The sequence below is a fragment of the Podarcis muralis genome, chromosome 9 (assembly GCF_964188315.1).
Source record: "Podarcis muralis chromosome 9, rPodMur119.hap1.1, whole genome shotgun sequence".
Lineage (NCBI taxonomy): Eukaryota > Metazoa > Chordata > Lepidosauria > Squamata > Lacertidae > Podarcis > Podarcis muralis.
Window position 1 is genome coordinate 35,468,885 of NC_135663.1, and position 18,796 is coordinate 35,487,680.

Sequence of the window (18,796 nt, forward strand, 5' to 3'; positions counted from 1 at the left end):
CTCGCCGCCGCTGCTTAGAGTCTACCTGGTATCCACGCGCGGGAAGGAAGAGCTTCACTAAGGACTAGGTTGCGCCACGCAGCGCAGCGGGATGGCGTCGTGCGCGGAAAGGCGAGGAGAAGCGAGCAGAAACACGCCGGAGAGGAGCCGGAAGGAAGCACCTCATGGGCCCAGGCGCCCAGTCTTAGAGCCGCTTTCCTGGGACTAAGCCCCACTGGGCAAGCACTCAGTGGTGCTGACTTCTGAGTCTTTTATTTTATCAAATTTGCATACCGCCCTTCATCCGCAGGTCTCAGGGCGGCTCACAACATAAAAACGCCACGTGATAAAATACATGATAAAAAACACACACACACACAAACCGCCGCCCCCCAAAACATGTCTAGGATTGCACGGTAACTGGCGAAGCAAACGAGCGAATTTGGAGGTATATAAATCAACAGCCACGTAGATTCAACCTTGAAGTGAGAAAGAAGTAATAAACCGGAGCCCGGTTTTCATAGGGTGCGTCTGAATGGAGCCTTGTATCTCAAGCATAAAGGTCAGATCTGCACATTCATTATACTATACGGGATAAGGCTGTTCATTATATTGTATAAACTGATGGAAGTACCTTTATGATGTATCTGGTGCCAGTGTCACTGTGTCTGTCTCTGTGTGTATAAAAACACACACACATATATAAACACAAGCTAGGATATAGACATACCAAGAAACAAAACGATAATATTGAATGAGATTTGAAGAGTGCTTACATGTCCCCCTTCTTGGAGGTCTTCAAGCACAGGCCAGACTAGGTGTCCTCTAAAAAAACAACCGACCAACTACATGAGAAGCTTCTGGCTTTTCACATTGTTTCTGGCTGGGAGCAAAAGGTCTTTAAAGATGTCTTTCTAGGTCATTCCAGCTCTCCTCCTAGCACAGTACTTTGTCTCTTATTGTGGCAAACATTTGATGTCACATAGGAAATGTATAGCCATTGGATCAATATGTACAGCACAATCAGTTCATATCTACTGTGCTCTAGTTAAGTGTGTATATGATTGCAATCCCAAAGGTTACCTTTCCATTCTCCAGCACTTTGAACCTGAGGTTTTGCACACTTGAACCCAATGCTCTAGTCTAGTCATTGCCCATTGGGTAAGGAGAAGCTATTTGATAGGAAACTGAGGTTTGGACCAAAGTCATCAACCAAACAAAAGCATTCTTATCTGGGTTTTAAACAATGCACATCAAAGTATGTTAATGAACCCCCACCACCCCATTCCCCTTCTATACTGTTGCAAATAGTTTCTATTTTTTTTAACTGAAGTATACTCATTCATCTGTGTTTAGTTACACTTTATCCAGCAGCCAATATATGACACATGCTTTAAGGAGAATCCCTCTCCTGTGCCAGTTAGAAATATTACTTCACTTTCCCTTTAGTGGTGCTTTTCCTGGTAGACCTAGTTCCCATCAAAAATAAGACAGAGCAGCAAAGTTGAAGAAGAGCTTAAGCTTCTTGGTTTTATCTGTCCCTGTACAATGTACCATTGTTGTCAACTACCATAGGATAGGAAGGGCACTTCAATTCCTAAAAGCAGATATATTCATTACTTACCTCTTTTCTGGGAATTAACATGAGCCACATAAAGGCTGCTGAGAAACACCTCTGTAGCTTACAGCATGTTTATACATCTTCCTGATAATCATCCATTCCCACACTTTTCAGTGATTTTCCTCTTCACTTTCCAAATTGCAAAAAGTCTCATTCTTTTTTAAAGCTACTTTGTTGCACTCAGACTGGGGTGGGGAACCTCCAACCCACAGGCCAGTTTGGGCCTTACATGGGTCCCAGTTTGTCCCACAAGGCCATTTCCTGCAAACTACATATATACTTTTTCCATACCTAAAGTTATTTATGATGTATGGTGTGGACACAACTGGCATGCAACCAACCCCAGCAGAAAGCAGAGCGGAAGTCACTGCCTCTCAGCTAATGAGCAGTGACTTTGCAACTGCTGGATCAGCTGAGCAACCAAGTTCCCCATGGGAAACTCAATTGAACAGCTGATCTTTGCAGGAAAACAGCTTTGCCTGCCCTTGGCTCAGCACTTCCCAAGCTGCTGTTCCCAAGTGTCCAAAAGCCAGTTGGGCCTTTGACAGGTGGGTGGGACAACCTACTTGTCAGTCATCAGCTGGGTTGTCCACCCACCTGTCAAAGGTGCCTTGGGGGTGGGGTGAGGACAGGTGAGGCCAAAAGGTGCCCCACCTCTGCTCTAGGGCAACAGGCCATTTTAATTCACTTTGGTTATGCAAACCTACATTTATGGTATGTGCTTGAATCCCTCCCATAAAGTAGTGACAGTCTGGAGACTGCTTGTGTGGCAGCGGCTCAATGCAGAGATTTGTTATGTCAATTGGTCCTACTGTGTGCAGAGTGTTTTCTTGCCAACTTTGTGCAGAACTGCACAGTAGACTTTCCACATGGGGAACTTCCCAATTTGGATGATTTATCAGTACCCTAATCATTGCTTTTCTGCTTTAGGCTAGAAGTGAAAAAGGAACTCTAATTGCAGATTTCTAAGACTCTGTAGCCAAATGGGCAGTTGCATTACTCCCAGCTTCAGAGAAAGGGGGGGGGGTGATTTGCAGTGAAACCATTGTGTGTGGGAAAAGTGTTAAATACCCCCTCACTGTACTGCAGATAATGATTGCCCAAGCTGCAGGGAGGGAGAAAAACAGATATACAGGCAATACATTTTGGGAAGGGAAGGGTAGAAGTAATAGAGTTTACTAGTCCTAGAAAGGAGAGATTATAGAGAAGGAAATGGCTAGAGCACAATAGTGGTTGAGCAATTTATACAGATGATGGATCATCTACACCTGGGAAAATTACACAGCTGTTCCATTAAGTTTTTCTAAAAAGGCTATGGAGAAGATTGGAAGCAGGATGGGGAAGAAGAGGGAGACATTTTGTTTATTAACTCTCTTCATGTAAGCATAACTACTTCCTCTACAGATATTATACTCATGGGTTAGAGGGCTTTCTTTGCTGATTGCAACTTTGCCAACTCCTGGTTAGGATCCTAAATCTCTGGGCCAGATAGTCTTCATTTCCAGCACAGTCTGGAGCAGCTGCCTCTCTGGGATGGGAAAGACCCAAGTAAGTGATTCTTTTAGAGGTTGAGGCTGTGGAAAGTAGGTTAGAGCATGGTGCTGATAATGCCAAGGTTGCAGGTTTGATCCCCATTTGGGACAGCTACATATTCCTGCTTTGCAGGGGGTTGGACTAGATGATCCTCAGGGCCCCTTCCAACTCTACAATTACATAATTCTATGAAAGGGAGAACAAATATTATTTTGGCCTCTCTTCCAGGCATATTCCTCCCTCTAGGTCTAAGCTCCAGTCCAGAGGTTTCAAGAGCAGCACAGAGATGTTTGCAAAAGAGCTTTCAAACAGGCTTACACTAAGCTTTGGCTGTGTGCGCACCTGTTACCCTCAGGACAAATGGTGCATACAGCCAGTGCTGAATAAAAGCCTGTCCCTGCCTATCGGCTAACATCACCCCCCCCCCCCAGACATCAGCTAAGTGGCATGTGGGTTTTTAAGGCATTACAGACCAAATATGACAACCTGTCCAGCTAAGACTGTTTCACAGGCTGGTGGTGTCCAACCCCTGCAGTACAGAATACATCTGCTGTGAAGATTATATGGGCAAAATGGGGGAAGGCAAGAGATTTAGAAATGAGGTGATGTGTAGGGCACAGAGGAGAGGCGAGTCAGAAGGCAAAAGAGAGATGGGCAAACTTCTCCCACCATAACAATGAGTTGGCAGGTGCTATTTCTTCATAATAGTATGGAGAAATGGCACCTGCAAATGCAGTGAATTTGGAGAGAAAAGGAACATGGGAGATAACTGGTACAGATGAATGATGTGATGGCAAACTCACAGTATGCAGAAAGTATAATAGCAGAGTTTAAGCTCCCACTCTGGCAGGAGACTGTGAGACTTCCCAGGAGCTCACCAGAGCCCATTTACTAGGCCTCTTTTGTTCTCATGCTATATGCCTGGAGAGAAAGTCATAACAGAAAAACATCCCTATAAACAATCGCAGCAATGGGTTAGGAGCTTTATATACGCCTCTTCGCCTCTTCTCCTTTTCCCTTACTTTTCATACTTTGCCAATGCTAAGTTACCTTAAACCTTTAAATAGTTTTAAAAGAGAATGTGTAGCAACTCTGGAAAAGTGGTGATGGCACAGACATTGTCCTAGGCCACCTTTCCCAGAATGAGAATGAGGAGGCAGATTGGGAGGTGGAGGTTTGCTGCCATTGTGTTAGCAGTAGCATAGCATTGAAACTAAAGGGTGGGGAGAGCTGGGGGTGTAAGGAAACCAAGTGGAGCCCAGGAAATGCTAAATTGCTGCCCTACATTAGAGAAACTATTGCATCAGTTTCTCTAACAGGTGGGCTAATGTTGACTACATTGAAATAGTTAGTACCTGTTGTTTGTGCTCCTGTATCCACAACCTGAGCCTTCTGTTGTAGTTTCCTTCTTTAAAGAATGTGGCTATTATCTCAGTTCCTCGCAAGCACTTTTAAAAGCCAACCCAATTAATTTTGAAGTCCTGGCATAAAGTCCCAGTTGCTGGGACCCCATTCCTTTTGAAATTAATTAAACTCCTCTTTTAGCAGCTGCGGATCATTTCTAATTCTGCTTCTTCTTTTTGATCAGCCCTTGTTTGTAATAATCCAGTCTATCTCGCAGTCTTTTGTCTAAATAACCTCACACTTGAGAGAAAAATCTAGATCCCAATCTGGGCTTTGAGCAGCTATGCTCAGCTGCTCAACGGGGGGCATCTGGCAAATTGATGAGTGTGGCTCAGCCACTTCAGTGTGTCATTCATCAAACATTCCTGGAAAAACTGTGACCAGCTACAATGGCTGTTTATGGGCAGAGAGTCACTTCTGAGAGATGAACTCTCATTGCTGCTTGGGGAGTTAATATGCCTCCAACATTCCCATCACACTGATTAACTGCTCACTTTGGGGAGTGGACAGGTCCTTCCATAATGGAAGTTTAGGGGAAAGGTAAGGAAGGTGGTAAGATTTGAGATGGGCTTATCTCCTTTCCTCTTAGTGCTCAGGAAGAGTCAGAATTTCAGTTGCATTTCAGGGTAAAGAGAACTACAGAAACCCTCTAAGAGATTTGGGTTGCAATCCTGTACCCTCTTAGTGGGAAAAAGGCCCACTGAACCCCACTGAGTAGACATGTCCATGATTGCACTGTCAGTTACATTTGACTCTTGGTGTAACACTCACCCTGGTGTGGCCAGATGTAACAAAGGACTGGATTATCCAGCCATTAATTCCTATGGTAACAAACCAACTGTACTTTGCCAACTCTTTAGTATTGCAAAAGCCTTTCTTTCCTGTGTGCTGGCTCCCCATAGGCATCTGACTGGGCATTGTGAGTCTCTGGTCTGATCCAGCAGAGCTCTTCTTATGTTCAGATCTGGCAGACTAAGCTTGTCCTACAGACGTGACTTTTTAGACATTTAAAAAAAAACAAAACAAATGGATTCATTGATTCAGAGTGTCTTTCTCAAAATTCCATTGAGTACAACCCTTGTCTCATGACACTATATTTGATACAAGTTAGTTTCAGAGGTGCCTTTTGGTCCAAAGTTAGCCAGTGTGCTTCTTGGCCAAACATGGGTTTGGATTCAAACCATGTCCATGTCTGTACAGTCCCTTCAGTGTATTGCTTGACCTGCTGTGCTAATTAGAACTATGATAGACCCACAGTGAAGTTAAATGTTGCATGTTCCTCCAAGAGGACTCATAAAATTCAGTGGATTTAATAAAATCTTTAAAAAGGAAATCATAAAATAAAAAAGCATTTGATTTAACAGAATAGTTAAACCACTTGCAGGTTAACACAAATGGAAGAAGCATGGGAATTCCAAGTTAAGGCATGTTTGCACTATATAAACAGTAAACTTGTTCTACACTATATATTTTTTGAATATTGTGCTACTATACAACTTGTCTGTATGTTGCTATTTATTGTATTGATTGTTATATTTCATTGATACTGCCCAGGTTTGTATGTCACAGTGAACCAAAGATCTTTAATATGAGAATCATAGAATTGTAGGGCAGGAAGGGACTCCAACCCCCTGAAATGCAGGAATCTCAATCAAAGCATCCAAACATAGATCTATAAAGAGAAAATATATTTGATATGTGAGCATAGCATTTGAGAGCATATTGCCTGAAAATAATTCTTTCAGTTGAACAACATTCTTGGGCATATTGAGGGGGACGCTACTTTGATGTGAAAGCTGTTTGACTTCAGGTTGTTGGGGGGCAAAGTTCACAAACGGTGTTTGTGTATTTAGGAAGAAATTAGCATGGGAGCATCATGCTAATTTCCTACAGAAAGGAAGGTTGGCACTGTGCAGAGTACTAGGAGTGCCAGAACAGTCTTCTCTTGTTAGGGTTATTTCAGGGTGCAAAACCCACAAAACATTGGAGGCATTTTTCAGAAATGCTTTGAGTCTCCATGAATCCAAATAATAACCAACTGTGTGTGATAACTAAATGCTTAACACATGCTGATCCAAGGCATGTGGCACAGAATGAGGAGAAAGGGAGTATAAGTTCTGAGGAGGCTGATTTGATTGTAGATCTCATGATTTGCTAGGCTTGTGACTAAAATGGAAGGAATTATAAACAACTACAGTGGTACCTCAGTTTAAGAACAGTCCGGTTTAAGAATGATTTGGTTTACAAACTTCGCAAAACCAGAAATAGTGTCTTGGTTTGAGAACTTTACCTCAGTCTAAGAACGGAATCCGAATGGTGGAAGGGCACTCGCGGCGAGAGGCCTCATTAGGGAAAGCGTGCCTTGGTTTAAGAATGGTTTTGGTTTAAGAACAGACTTCTGGAAAGGATTTAAGTTCGTAAACCAAGGTACCACTGTATTGCAAACAATAGAACATCTCAATAAATACTATCAGCTTTACAGGAAGCATGAAAGAGTTGAAGTTTCTTACTGGAACTATAAAGAGGAATTAAAAGTATGTGCCATGGTTTGTTTTTTAATGACAGAATTGTACTATGAAACCTAAGGAAAGAAATACCTAAGTAAATAAGTCGTTTGGGAACTGAGCTATGTAAAAGAAGAGCTGGGAAAGCTGTTTATTGGGCAGGCATTTGTGCTAAACAAGATACAGTCATGTACCAGATGTCATAACTTCAGGGATAAGAAAATCAATTATGTACAAAGTAATGTTCTGTAAAGAGGGAGAGATGAAATAATAGCAGGAACCATTTCTTGATCGGGTGCAAGGAGCAGAAGCAGTTCTGGACATTGTTTATTCTAACCAGACACATTTTGTTTGAAGAAACTGTGTAGTGTGAAATAAGTTTTTGTGTAATTGGGATATGTGGTTTAATAAGCAGCTAGGCTGCTTCTTAAAAAGAGGCAAACGGCATTCAGACAAACTGAAGGACAGTCAGATATAATGGTAAGATTAAGTTTGTACCCTGGACAGTGTTGTAAATAATGCATTAATTCCTTATTACAGGCAACAACCACAGTTTTGAGCAGTCATTTTGTGATGATCCTCCATTAAACCCTAGTATACCATAGCGAGAAATATAAACAGAACCTTGGCTGTATTTTACAAGGACCATAATCATTCTGGGCAAATCCTAGTCACCACAGTTATAGTGGGGTGGGTGGTGGCTCAGCAACTTCTCAGTTATACTTTTGGGGGAGAGGGCATCTAGGTGTCTAACTATGGGGACAGAAAATATTCTTATCCCTAAAGAATTATATGGAGGGGGGCAGCATCCCCTTAGTTCTTCCCCAACTTCAACTTTCTATTGCTGTTTTTCTTTCCCTCTCTCCTTTCCTGTTCTCTTCTGGTTGCAAAAAGGTTCAGGGGTGCAGAGGAGAGGTCATACACAGGTAGCTTCCACAGTGGGGCGGGTGGGGGGGGAGAGAGCTGAGAATACACCCTGGTTCTGGGGAACACCTGCAGAGGATGGAATTCTTAGAGCTCTTTTGAATAATAAAAATTGCACGCTCACTAAAGTGTGTCCCACACTTCGGTCTCTTGTGGCATCACTTTTTAAAGTTTTCAGCTGTAAACACTATGATTTCCTTTCCCCAATCCTTAAACAATGGTGTATAATGGCTCCACCTAGTGGCAGCAACTACAGAATAGCTTCCCATATCACTTGAGCCTTTCTTGCCATGATGATGCCTTCACTGCTCTTTAAGCAGTTTCATTTAAGGGATACTTCACGTTGCACAATTGACTTTATATAAATCAGCCTCCATTTAGAATAAAAACCCAGCTCACTCAAAAGAATTCAGGCATGATCAAATGTTTTGTGGCTTGGTTTGGTTTTTTACCAGGAGAACACTGATAAACAGCTGAGATAAATTTATGTACTAACTTTAAATTTATATCCTACCCACCTTCCATTACAGAACCCACATAAAGTGATTGGAAGAATGTTGAAAGGCAGAGGAATGTGATGGGATTTTGGATGGAGTTAGAGTGAGTGACTGTGGAGAATCATAGTTGAGATGTGAGGTTGTTGGCATCTGTTGAGAGACAATGGAGTGCACCTCTAGGGGTGAAAAATGGCTGCATTTTCAGCACAGAAGTGACCTCCCCAGGGTGCAGTCCTGGGCAGTGTGTCTGGGGGTCCTGGGCTGCCATCTAACCATCTTAGGGACTCCACGCTGGATTTCTGTACAGTTTACTTCTTAGTCTTCTCTCGAAGCTCCCTCGCAAGTCAGTGGAAGTTTAGGATCAGAGTGCTCCTTCTCTTAGGTAGGCTACCGTCCCAAGCCCCATCTGCCCCTCACAGCATGTGCAGGAACCCACCGTTGGTTTGTCAGTTCAATCCACCATAGCGTGTCTTCGCTCACCGAGGCTACCCTCACTTGGTTTAGCTTGCAAGTTGAAGCCTTTTCCTGGGGTGTGGCCACTGTTGCATGCTGACATCTTCTAGGAGCCACAGGCGAAAGCTGAATGCAGGAGAGGGAATGAAAACATGGCTGGGGGCATATCTGGAATTTTGAGGAACTCCTGTGGGTTGCAGTCACAAAACAGCTGCTGTTAGCGTGTGGAATTACACAATATGGGTGCTGTGGAGAGCATGGGATAATGGCTGCCACAGTTGAAAGAGCAGAACAAGAGACAGGACCACAAAATGGTGGGGTATCCCCCCCCCCCGCATCAGCTGCCCATCAGTGGGGGAAAGGCACCTACATTAGTCACTGCCACACTCACTGAGAAAAGATCTTCGTACCTCTCCTCTGTTCAGAACTAATGGGAGGCTGGGTGTCCAATTGTGGCATGAAGTGAACAGTGGGCAGGTTTAAGGGTATGTGATTAAGAGGCTGAGCTGAACCAGTGCAAACAGGAACTGAGCAGGAAGGGCTAATAGTCTCCTGTCCGTTGAAATTTCAGGGGATATTTAGCAGGTGTCACAGGAGTGCAGGAGGGCACACTGAGGCCCACACATGTCACATTAGTGAACTCTGCATTAGGACAGTAGAACTCTTTATTTTAGTAATCTGTATAAATTGATTACTTGTTCTGAGTGTTACATTCCCTAAATAAATGTATGTTTATGTTTTAACTGTGTTCTGGTATGGGTAGCTTCTAGGGCCAGTATATCTCACCTCCCATGTCTTGTGTGGATGTACTCACGCAAGCATGTAGAGGGAGAGTCCTACTGCTCTCTGGAGCTCAGTAGGTGGCGGCAGCAATACATTGAGAATTTTTTTCCTTAGTGGCGCAGTTTCTGTCTCTTTGCCAGATCTGAAAGTTCTTCCTTTTCTTGTCAATAATGCATTCAGTCTCACTGTCATTCTCATCAAACCAGTCCTGGTGTTTCTTTTAGGGGTGAGCAGAGTGGATCCTAAATAGGACTGCTCAGTCATGGATACAGCTGCTGAGCTGCTCAACTGCCTCATTCCTTGAGTCAGAACGACTGACTCTGTATCCACCGCCCATGTGCTGGTAAATGACATGGGGCTTCCAGATTTCATGGTGGTCCTGCCCCCATTACCACTTGCCGATCTCCAGGGGACATTTTTGGGTTTGGGATGAGTTTTTGGAAGACACCTGTGTGTGAATTTGTTTTATGTGTGTAGATCAGTACACACTGACCAACGCACAGTCTTCGCAGAAATGCTCTCTTCCGATGGCATGAGTATCACGACAACTGGTAGATTCTTATCTGCTGCAGCCTTCATCCACCTTCCCAGCCGTTGTAACATGCCACTTGTTATCTTCCGCCTGTTCTGCCATTGAGGACTTCTTAGATCATTCCTTGTCTAGCTCCTCCCCTTTGACCTTACCGCCTTGGGTGACCCTGCTGGGAGTCCTAGACTCCCAACGGCTTTTCTCACAAGGGTCATTGGAACATACAAGCCCACTCACAATGACAAGGTGGTGATCCAGAGAGTGAGATCCTGATAACAAGGAGTGCCTGGCACAATATTATTGAAATAGTCTCAATGCTGTAGCATGTGGCACTTTTGAGGGTTAGAAAAATGAAAACAAAAGCAAGAGCCGAATAGTACTGGGCTAACCTGATTTTTTAAATCAGGGGAGTTGAATGGGAGGCAGTGGAAATACATTTTACAGGCCACAGTTAACATGGATGGCAGGGAACAGCTCAGGGACTTCCTGTCAGAGGCTGATAATCTCACCTTAACTATTTACAGAGCTCCACATGAGGTAGATGATGCACTGCTAATGACAGAAAAAGTTTCACGTGCCTAAAAATAAATGCCCCACGAGGGTGTTACTTGCTTCATTCTTGTCTTTGAATCTGCATGAACAAAACACACAGAGAAACTTTTGGAATGGGGCTACAGGGAAGTATTTCTGAAGTCTGAATATCTTTTCCCTTTCATGCTCTGACAATTATATCCCTCCAAAAACTCGTTCTTCACACATCAGGGAAAGAAATGAATTTAGTTCACAAGGGGGCACAGCCAATTAAGGTAGAACATCTAGGGTAGGTTCACTGTGATTAATTATAATGTGTAAAGACATAAAATTATGCAAGTCCTGCACTCTTGATTTTTATGCTGTGCCATGCTGCAATGAAAGACTGGCTAAGATGCTTGAAAATTAATACAGAGCAGAATGAAGCAGTAATGGTGTATCAAAGTGACTTTAAGGGCGTATATCACTGGTAGTGTATAATATCCACCCTCTGTGTGCTCCTCAGCTGTGGGTTGTACCATTGGGCTACAGAAGTAGCTTATTTATCTTCAATTTGCGGACAGGTTCTAACTTTTACCTCTTCTTTGGGCCTGGCAGCCGTCTGTCATATTTAGAAGTCATTTCCCAATATAGCTTTTGCTTTCCTTATGCTCATATTATAGGAGAGAGAGGGAAAAAAATCTATATTCCATCATATAATATTTGATCCTCTGGAAAGCCAGAGTAGAGGCATTCTGGTTGTATTTCAAACAAACCTCTTCGTTCTCAGAACTTGCTAATGGGAGGAAAAGCCCTACCCACCAGCTATGACCAGCTATGCCTAAAAAAATATGATAGCATGTGGATCATTTCAAAGGCTGTGTTGCTGAACTCCAGGAGAAGTGTATGTGCCAAATAAACATTTGGGAGAATTCAAAATGCATATAATGCTTGTTGATAACTAAACTTCTAAGGAGTTTACAAGAAATATTGCAATTATCTATCAATAAAAAACGGGTAAAAACAAATAATTAAAAACATTTCAAAACAATCAAAATCAGCAGTAAACTAAAAGGAGATTAAAACACATCAACATTTACATGTCTGGATAGACTTACCTAAGAAAAAGAAAGAAAGAACAAAATAAAAAGTGAAAGTGCCTCCCTAGTGTCAATAGGAAAGCAGTTGCAAACTGTAATTCATGCCGCACCAAAATAAAGATTTCTTGCAAATGTGGGGTGATTATTGTGTGGTACCTAAACAAGTGCCAGTTCCACAGATTGAAGCAGCTGAGTGAGCACAAATGAAGTAAGGCGATCTTGCAAGTAAATTGGTCCCAAACGGTTAAACGCTTTATATACTGATAGTTACACCTTGAACTTGGCCTGGTAACAAATTGGCAAGTGGTGCAGATCTCTGAGCGGATGTATAATATGCTGACAGTGCCTCACTTCAGGCAGTAACCTTGCTACAGTATTCTCCACTAGTTGCAGTTCCCAGCTCAAGTTCAAGGGAAGCCCCATATAGAGGGCATTCCATTAATCCAGTCTTGAAGTCGCCAATGCCTGAACTACTGTGCTCAAGCTCTCCCAGTCCGGGAGCGGTCATAGCTGTTGTACCAGGTACAGCTAGTTAAATACACTTTTAGCCACGGAGGCCTCCAGTGACTAGGTCCACAAGCACTGCCAGATCATGTACCTGCTCCTTCAAGCGAAGCGCAACCCCATTCAGGGCAGGCAGTTGACTAAGTTCTCAGACTTGGGAATCACTCGCCCACAGTGGATTCATTCCACCCGAATTTCAGCTCAGCTTATTTTCCTCATGCATCCCACTATTGCCCCCAGTCACTGGTCCAGTCCTACACAGTCTCTCCTGAATCAGATGTTTTTTGAGAAATAGAGCTCAGTGTCATCAGCTTCTCAGCCTTTTGGCTAAGAGCAAACATGGCAAATTTGGTCTTACCTCCTGCTGCTGATTACTACTTGGCAGCCTTCATTCTAGAATTGCTTTACGGTTCTCTGGCCTTTACAGAAATAATGGTGCTAAATTATATCTGGAAAGATATGTGCAGATTTCATGGTTGTTATTTGGACACATTTGGAAGCAAAACTAAAGTTCTGGTTAAGCCAAGATCTGGTTTTTAAAATTTATTTAGAAAGCCTACAATTTGATCCTGTGCATTTTGCTCTGAAGTAACTTCCGCTGAGTTCAGTAGGACTGAGTTCAATCGGATCTCCATCTCTATAGAGGGAGCAGCAGATCTGTCCATACAGTGGTACCTTGGTTTACAACCATAATTCGTTCCGGAGGTCCGGTTGTAAATCAAAACAGGTTGTAACCCAAGGCGCGCTTTTGCTAATGGGGCCTCAAAAACAAAAAAGGGGGTTGTAATCCCCCCCAAAATGGGTTGTAATCCAAAAAAAGGGACACACATGGTTTGACATGGTTGTAATCCAAAACGGTTGTAATCCAAAACGGTTGCAAACCAAGGTACCACTGTAATGCCTTCTGGTAGATTTAGATCACTTGTGGGGGGTAATTAATAAAAGAATTCGCTGGATCTCAAGATCCAAAGCATAGGCCTAAACATGCTCTCCAGCAAGAAAGAGACCCCAGCAGAATTTAAAATCACAGAATCAGGCAGCACAATGAAGCGTGGGAATAATAGGCCGTTAAACCTTTTAAATATCCTGTTATTCCACTTACAGTGCTTCCCCCTCTCTGCCCCTGTTTCAATGAACAGACCACACTGTTAGTAAGTTTATATGCTTTACTTACAAAACTCCAAAGTTTACATTCATGTGTTATTCCATGCAGCAACAAGAAGAACACAGGTAGAAAGTATTGGGTTTATAAAATATGGTAAAATAGCTCTAAGCACGCGGTCAGAGCTTACAGAGAGCAAGCTGAGGCATGTCCTATCTCAGTGAATTCACATGGTGAAAGAGAATGAACAAAGAAGGAAACTTAACTTCCTTCCTTCCAGGTGAGGGGCATGACCTAGCTAGGAATACAATTCTATGATCTTAACCCTTAATGCATTTAACTAGCCCTATGCTTGTTAGTTATATCACAAATTAGAATATTGGGGGAAATGTGGAAAAGATAGTGCATGCATGTTTCTTAAAACTAGTGCTATTTTTCTAAAAAAAGAGGTTCCAGAATTCATGACGAATGCCTCCCTTGTTCTCTTATAATGGCAATGGTGCCCACCTGAGAGGTGCTGGAACTGAGTTCCGGCGAGTTCCGGCCGGGGAAAAAAGTCCTGTTTAAAACAATTTTAAAATTTGCACTAGAATGCCTTTTCCATTAAGTGTTTTGTGAATATTTCAGTATTTCCTATCATCAGCCAAAATGCATGATAATAAAATAGTGGTGCCAGGAAGCGTAACAGTGAAGGTTCACTGGAAGAAGCACAGAGAAAACATAGGAGGGCCACTACCTGATGACAATGTCACGTAGATGCCCCATAGGAAATGAGTGAACAAAGTGTGCCTTCACACAGAGTAAGAACACATTTTAACTAAAGGCCATAAACCAAAGACATTTAGTGTGGGTAAGCCCTGCTGAACTAAACGGGTCTTGCTTAAAAGGAAATGGTTGGTGGAGAAGGACAGAAGAAAACAGCCTGCAAATTCCACTAGAGGGCCTAGCAGATACATGTACTTCTAAATTGCCTTTTGCTTCACCACTGTTTGCTCTTAAATAGCATGGGAGTAGGAAGCAAAGGGAAATAGCTTATTGTAATTCAATATTATTGCTGACCTTTCATATGCTATTGTAAATACTTGGTTTTTTTAAAAAAATATTTAGGAAAAAAGGAAAAAAAGAACCCAACTGAATGAAATACATAAATTATATATTGAAGCCAATAATGTTTTGCCAGACAAACAGAGCGACAGGAAGACAAAATAATAATCACAGTCAGAACTGACCCTCTCATCAGACAGAGTGAGACAACCATTTCAGGCATCAGGTATTGGGGGGCAGATGTGGCAGCCCCCATCCCCAACCACCCTCTATTTCTCCTCAGCCATTTCCTTCTGCAGGGGGACAGGGCTCTTTGTCCCACAAGGTCTGCCCTGTGCCCACCTGAACTAGCTTGCTGCTCTCAGAAGTAATGGGGGATGCCACCTTGTTGTTGTGCTGAAGTGAAATTCAGCTGTCAGTCATGTCAACTCCTGTACATGGAATTTGGAGAGCACCATCTTGTCCTTCACCCCAGGCAAGGAAATGCATCCGTTGGCTTTGGCCACTGTATAATTAAAATAATAATTTTAAAGAGAAAGGAACGAAATTAGCATTAATGAACATTCTTTCTAAGAAAAAATAACTCTGGAGAGGGTAGTAGGACAGTTCTTTATTGTGAAAGATGTGCAGCTTAAAGTTTTCAGTTATGTTCAAGGGAACTGAATGGAGAGAAGCTCTGTTTCTGAAGCTGAGTTGGTACTGGAAATGGGACAGACTAGATTCTTTAATTTTGTTGTCAATATATAACTGAACATGCACACCATTCAGCGTAGCTGCAATAATACGGAAGAAATAAATATTGGGAAACGTGACCAGTTCCAGTATAGTTGGTATATAAAACATATCTATGACCATAGCTAAAATAAAGGAAATAAATTGAATAAACCAAATAAAAAAAAGATTTCCCATGTATCAAGGTTTAGACTGTAAGCTCCTCAGAACAGGGACCTTGTCTTCTTGCACTCTATAAAGCACCATGCATGCAGGTACAGTGGTACCTCTGGTTACATACTTAATTCGTTCCAGTGGTCCGTTCTTAACCTGAAACTGTTCTTAACCTGAAGCACCACTTTAGCTAATGGGGCCTCCTGCTGCCGCTTCACCGCCGGAGCACGATTTCTGTTCTCATCCTGAAGCAACGTTATTAACCCGAGGTACTATTTCTGGGTTAGCAGAGTCTGTAACCTGAAGTGTATGTAACCTGAAGTGTATGTAACCTGAAGCGTATGTAACCCAAGGTACCACTGTAGTAGAGAAAAACTACCAAAAGTGTTCAAGCTCTGGGAATAGCTTCGGGAACACTGATAGAACAAACAAAGTTGGACAGAAGGAAGTTGGACTTATTCCACTGTGAAATGGTGTCAACAAGGCAGAAGCGCCAGCTTTGGCCAACAATTGGGGTGGGGGGACATTGTCACGTCACATATGCGATGCCATGCGCATCACATGTCTGTGATGTCATACGTGTATGACATCACACACATGATGCATGTTGTGCGTGCATCATTGGGAGGAGACTGAGCACCTAGCCCAGCACCTTGCAGCACCAATGGCCGTGGCTCCTCCTCTCTCATGCTCAGGAGGAGCCTGCCACTGATGCCGTGCCACATCTGGCTTGGTGTTTGGCTGAGTCCCCTGCTAAACAATATTGAGGGGGTGGAAGAAACCTCAGCCCATAGGAGTTGGTGCGTATGCAACAAGGGGAGATTTGAAGGTGGGGAGGAGAATGGTAGGCAGGAAGAAGAAGGCGTAACCTTTTCTCTGCCCACCACTTTACCTCTGAAACTGGGTTCCAAATGTTTGCATTATAAAGCAGCTGAGAGGGAAAAGCAAAACCAGTAGCCCAGAAATAGTTTTTGCTTGTTTGTTTGTTATATGTAAGTATTTCTATACAGTGGTGCCTCGCAAGACGAAATTAATTCGTTCCGCGAGTTTTTTCGTCTTGCGGTTTTTTTCGTCTTGCGAAACACGGTTTCGGAAAAGTTTTGGAAAAGCTTCAAAAATCACCAAAGTCTTCAAAAACCTCAAAAAAGGCTACCACACCGCGTGCTATGAGTTGCTCCTCGAAGTCAAGTCGCAACTATATTAACGGTTTTAAGAAAAAGGAAACAAACTTGCAAGACGCTTCCGTCTTGCGAAGCAAGCCCATAGGGAAAATCGTCTTGCGAAGCAACTCAAAAAACCCAAAACCCTTTCGTTTTGCGAGTTTTCCGTCTTGCGAGGCATTCGTCTTGCGAGGTACCACTGTACTGCCCTTCAGGTCCCAGGATGGCTTACAATTCACAGGTGGGAGCTTGTGGCCCTCGGGATGCTGTTGGACTCCCAATTCCCATCAGTCGCAGCCACCATAACCAAAGGTCAGAGATGATGGGAGTTGAAATCCTGCAACACTGGATGGCAGAAGGCCCCTACCCCCACCCTTGCTTTAGCTAAATGGATGGCCAAGGGCATCCTGACCGGCCATTATATTCCAGGCAAAGTTGACTAAAGTTCTTGATTAGAATTTTAAGGTGTGAGAACTAATGTTGAGAGCTGGGAAATCAATAGCTTAAATTGTACCTGATCCCCACAAGTGGTGAGAGTGCTGTTCATAGAATCATAGAATCATAGAGTTGGAATAGACCACAAGGGCCATCAAGTCCAACCCCCTGCCAAGCAGGAAACACCATCAGAGCACTCCTGACATATGGTTGTTCAGATCATGCCCTGCTTTCCTCCCTGATTGCAGGCTTCCCATAGGGAACTTGCTTGGCCAGTGTGAAAAAAGGATGCTGGACCTTTGGTGTGACTTAGCAGGGCTCTTTTTATGATGTTCTTATATACTCCGTTTCAGCTTTCCTATGAAACATAGGGGTAATAACACTGCAGGTCTGTTGTAAAGATTATTGAGATAACGTACCTGAAGCAATTAATGCACTCGGTATAAATTATAGGCGTTCGATTCCTGAGCATACTCCTTTTGCAATGCAATATTGTGCATTTTTACTCAGAAATACCACCCCCACCCCCAAATATTCCAAGGTGAGAGAGAACATAGGATTGCAGCCTCGGAGATCTTTCTTGATTATCCAATACATTTCACATTAAATGCACAGTTTCATGGAATCTGAACATTTATCATTGCCGAAGTAGTTCTCTTTTAGAGGTGGTGCCTTTTTCTAGCATCAAAACTGTAATTAATCCTCTGTCATTTGGAAAATGAGATTCATTGCTGCTACATGTGCTGTGAATATGGCTGCAGGAGCATTGCAGACATCTAACGGATGGTGCCTGGGAGATCACCTGCAGTGAGCGACACAACTCATCTATGCCAGTGACATCTTGTGAATTTTAAAAAATGCACATCCCAGCTGTGATACTACAGCACATTGGACTATACCGCCTGTGCCTATTTTTAAACAGCTATGATTCCAGCTATTATGTCCTAGGAGTTGCCTCACCACTTCAGGGAACTATGTGAAGGGTGGGTGGGTTCCCATGAGGCAAAACACAGCGATAACAGCAAGAACTTTTATTGAACTATATAACTGGGAAACGGGCAAAGCAAATGCTTATATACATTCCTGAAAGCCTGGGCCACTCCCACTCCCAACGTGATTGGCTGTCTAAACTTCCAAGCTGCAAATCATGACTCAGAGTTCAAGGGCCAATGGCAGAGGCCCAAATCCTGAAATGTTCTGTGATTGGACACCATGTATTGAATCACAACACAGGAGCTCAGAATCCTTAGTCCAGACTCAAGCTCAGACAAACACAGATCACTGAATACATAATACCATGATTCTATGAGTCTGTAGAATTATATCAATTGTGGAGGTGGAAGGGACCACGAGGATCATCTAGTCCAATTCCCTGCAATGCAGGAATCTTTTGCCCAACATGGGGCTTGAACCCACAACCCTGAGTCAGTCGGTCTTTTCCCTCAATGCTTTTGCTGTCTGTTTGCCGTGTCCCATGCAGAGACACCACTTGGACTCTCATCCAATTTCACTTATTAATATGAAAGATAGAGGACAGGGAGATTTGCAAATACAGTGGTACCTCGGGTTACAGACATTTCAGATTACAGGCGCTTCAGGTTACAGACTCCGCTAACCCAGAAATGGTACCTCGGGTTAAGAACTTTGCTTCAGGATGAGAACAGAAATCGTGCGGCAGCAGAGTTGTGGCAGCAGGAGGCCCCATTAGCTAAAGTGGTACCTCAGGTTAAGAACAGTTTCAGGTTAAGAACGGACCTCCAGAACGAATTAAGTTCTTAACCCGAGGTACCACTTTAGCAGCATGATTCTCTCCTGGAGCAAAGCTGTTT

General features: G+C 43.1%; 1 long non-coding RNA gene across 1 annotated transcript in view; it reads left to right on the top strand.

The window, feature by feature from the left end:
- Nucleotides 1–94: 94 nt before the first annotated feature.
- LOC114604137 (uncharacterized) overlaps nt 95–18,796 on the top strand; it is a 31,657-nt gene continuing 12,955 nt past the window's right edge. Inside the window, exon 1 of the long non-coding RNA XR_013394178.1 lies at nt 95–218. This is a non-coding gene — a long non-coding RNA (uncharacterized LOC114604137). The remainder of the gene's footprint in view (nt 219–18,796) is intronic.